This window comes from Tenrec ecaudatus, chromosome 5 (assembly GCF_050624435.1).
Source record: "Tenrec ecaudatus isolate mTenEca1 chromosome 5, mTenEca1.hap1, whole genome shotgun sequence".
NCBI classification, from domain to species: Eukaryota; Metazoa; Chordata; class Mammalia; order Afrosoricida; family Tenrecidae; genus Tenrec; species Tenrec ecaudatus.
In genome coordinates, this window is record NC_134534.1 from 142,083,790 (window position 1) to 142,087,210 (window position 3,421).

At 37.5% G+C, this 3,421-nt stretch overlaps 1 non-coding gene across 1 annotated transcript; it reads left to right on the plus strand.

Annotated features, from left to right (window-relative positions):
* Window positions 1–2,844: 2,844 nt before the first annotated feature.
* On the plus strand, window positions 2,845–2,985 carry LOC142449436 (U4 spliceosomal RNA). Its single transcript, XR_012784608.1, has one exon. It is a non-coding gene; the product is annotated as a U4 spliceosomal RNA (small nuclear RNA).
* Window positions 2,986–3,421: the final 436 nt, after the last annotated feature.

The window sequence follows — 3,421 nt, forward strand, 5'->3', positions numbered from 1 at the left end:
CCTTAAATAGTGGAAGCTGTTAATCTTATAGAGGTGAATACAGATTTTGCAAAATTCTAGTTTTCACGTGATACTACGAGTTGTTTTTCTTGAAAACATATACATGAATGTGATGGCATATATAAGAAGCAACACTACGAATCCTTATTAGACATAACCAAAATCCTTGGAAGAGTAAATCCCTGGGCCTTGGGGATCAAGCCTATTATGCCGAGGACACCAAGGTTTATTCACAGGACTCATTTCACAAAGACAATGCCTGCCATCCTTTTTGGGTGCCTAGCAACTGTGGTCTTCAAAACTTAGGAGCCATCTAGGATGCATCCATTGATCTCTCCCCATCTGGAGCAAAAAGTGATGAAAATAAAAAGTCACATGGAGACAATCAGTCCCATCAACTAATGGGACACCCAAGCATCAATCTACACAGCCCTGAGACTAGAAGAACTAGATGGTGTCCATCTATATCACAGCCCACTGATCCTTTTTAAAGGAGCACATTAGAAGGTCTTGGAGAGAAAGGGGGGGCAGGGGGAAACAAAAGTGAAGCATGAAAGAAACCAAGTTAATTAATCAGTTAGAGACAGATGGGACCTCTAAGACTGTTATGAATTTTAGTTATCCTTTAGGCCTGGAAATGAAACTCACCATGAGGTAGAATAATCAATCCTTTAATATCAAAAGGACATAATTGATCCAATGACAAAGTTCAGAGAATTAGGAATGAAGGAGCCGTGGAAACAGTAAATACAGGGAGATATTGGAGTTCATGATAGTACATTGAGGGTATTGCAATGAATGGGTTGGAAGAAAATGTGAACAGTTGAACGTAGGCTGATGATCTTCTCTATAAATCTTAACCTAATTCACAACAAAAGGTAAGCAACAACAAAAAAATCAGTATCACCTCTGATCCAAGGAATAGAACATTGACTCACCTCCAATATTCCGTAAGAGACAACACCTCTACGAGTAGAGTTAAAAAGTTAAAAAAAAAAAAGGAGCCTGTGTTTTTGTTCAAGCCTACTTTATTAATGAATTTTCCTTATGATTCATGTTTACATATTAGTGTTTGTAAAGTTGTCAGGAGATCAGTCCTTGGAGAAGGTCATCATGCTTGGTAAGGTAGAAGGGCAGAGCTCTCCACACCGTGGTTTCAACAATGGGATCAAATATAAGAACAAGTGAGAGGATGACCACGGCCCGATAGTGGTTCATTCTGTTGTGCCTGGAACTGACTCAATAGCATCTAGAAAGAACATTTGTTTTGTGGGGAGGTTTGTTTTAGAAATATTTGCCTATTTCAGGGCCATGAAACTATTAGACATTTCTTCATTAGTTACATGTTTAGATTTATTATTTATTCAAGTACATTTTATGTATGGTATGAAGTATGGGTTTAATTGAACTATTATTCATACATATATACATCTGATTCTGCTGAAACCTGTTGAAAAGACTAGTTTTTTCTCCGAATGAATTAACTGGTCACTTTTGTCTTAGTTCCTGTAAGTTGATATATTTTCGTAAGTCTTTAAATCAGGATGAGTTCTCCAATCTAGATTTTTCTTCTTTAGCTTGTTTTGTTTATAAGAAAACCTTTGGAATTACAAATAAATATTAGGATTGCCTTGGAAATTTCTTGAAAAATTCCTAATGAGATTTTAACAGGAATTAAATAGTATAGATCATTTTTTAAGATATTGTAAAAATTTCATATTGAATCATAAAGCTTATATACATCTTTATTTATTTAGGTCTTCTTTAATTCCTCTCAGTAGTATTCTGTAATTTTCAATGTGAGCATTTTACATTTTTGTTTTTGTTGTTAAATTCCTTCCTGTTTTGTGTTTTTGAATATAGCTATTAATAATATTTTAAATGAACTATTAATTATATTTGAATGTTAATTTATTGGTTAATATTATATAGATATATAATTAAATTTTTAAGAAATATACTTGATTTTTACATATTGACTTCAGATCTTGCTAAATTCACATAGTCATTCTAACAGCTTTTCTTTTTTCCCTCCAAAACCTTTTTTATTGGGAGGTAATACAAAACATAAAAAAATATAGAATCTGGGGTCTTAACGGCTTGAAGATAAACAAGCAGCCATCTATCTCAGAAGCAACAAAGCCCACATAGAAGAAGCACAGCAGCCTGTGCGATCACGGGGTGCTGATGGGATCAGGCATCTAAGACTCAGAACAAAATGATATCCGATGTGAATGGGGGTGGGTGGGGCGCGGAGTGGAGACCCAATGTCCATCTATAACAATTGGACATCTCCTCACAGAGGGATCACAGGGAAGAGACGAGTCAGTCTGGGTGCAGTAGCACCAATGAAACACACAACTTTCCTCTAGTTCTTTGGTGCTTCCTTCCTCCCACTATCATGACCTCAATTCTACCTTACAAATCAGATTAGACCAGAGCGTGCACACTGCTACAGATAAAAGCCAGAAACAGGGAATCCAGGATAGATAAACCCCTCAGGGCCAACAATAAGAGTAGAGATACAGGAGGATTAGGGGAGGGTGGGGGGAAGAAGGGGGAATTTATCACAAGGATCAATTTATTAACCCCCCCCAGTGGGATGAACAATGGAAAAGTGGTGAGAGGTGATGGAGGACAATGTAAGATATGAAAATAATAATCTGTAACTTATCAAGGGTTTGTGAGGGAGCACAGGTGGAGGAGGGATGGGGAAGAAACGGGGAGCTGAAATCAGAGGCTCAAGTGGGAAGAAAGTGCTTTGAAAATGATGATGGCAGCGCATGTGAAAATGTGCTTCACACATTGGAGGAATGTATAGATTGTGATAAGAAATGTAAGGGCCACTTTGCGCAGTGGCAATATCGTAGCGAGTGAGGTTTATCCGAGGCGCGATTATTGCTAATTGAAAACTTTTCCCAATACCCCGCCGTGACGACTTGAAATATAGTCGGCATTGGCAATTTTTGACAGTCTCTACGGAGACTGAGAAAAAAAAAAAGAAATGTAAGGGCCTCTAATAAAAGTATTTAATGATTTTTTAAAATGTGGGAAAAAAAGGTAAAAAAAGAGAAAGATCCCGGTGTTCTTTAATCTGATAGCTGACCACATATATATTCTTCGCCACACTTTGCTAGAGCACCCATATCTTCTGCGTTTCCTTCCTGAGGGTGAGTATCGAGTAGGGTCATGATGTAAGAACTACTTGTTCTTACATTGGGGCTAGGATTCCGTGTAAGCCCCAAACCCATTCCTACATTTTTGTCTTTTAAAAAAAAATCTGCCTGTGGCTCCCTTTAGAGACCTCCTTGTTAATGTATGGTAGAGAGTCTTATCGATCTTCTCCCTGGAGCATAAAGGTCTTCTGTTAATGTTAGTCATTGATTGGCCCCTGGGACTAATTTTTAAAGCTTTTCTTCTA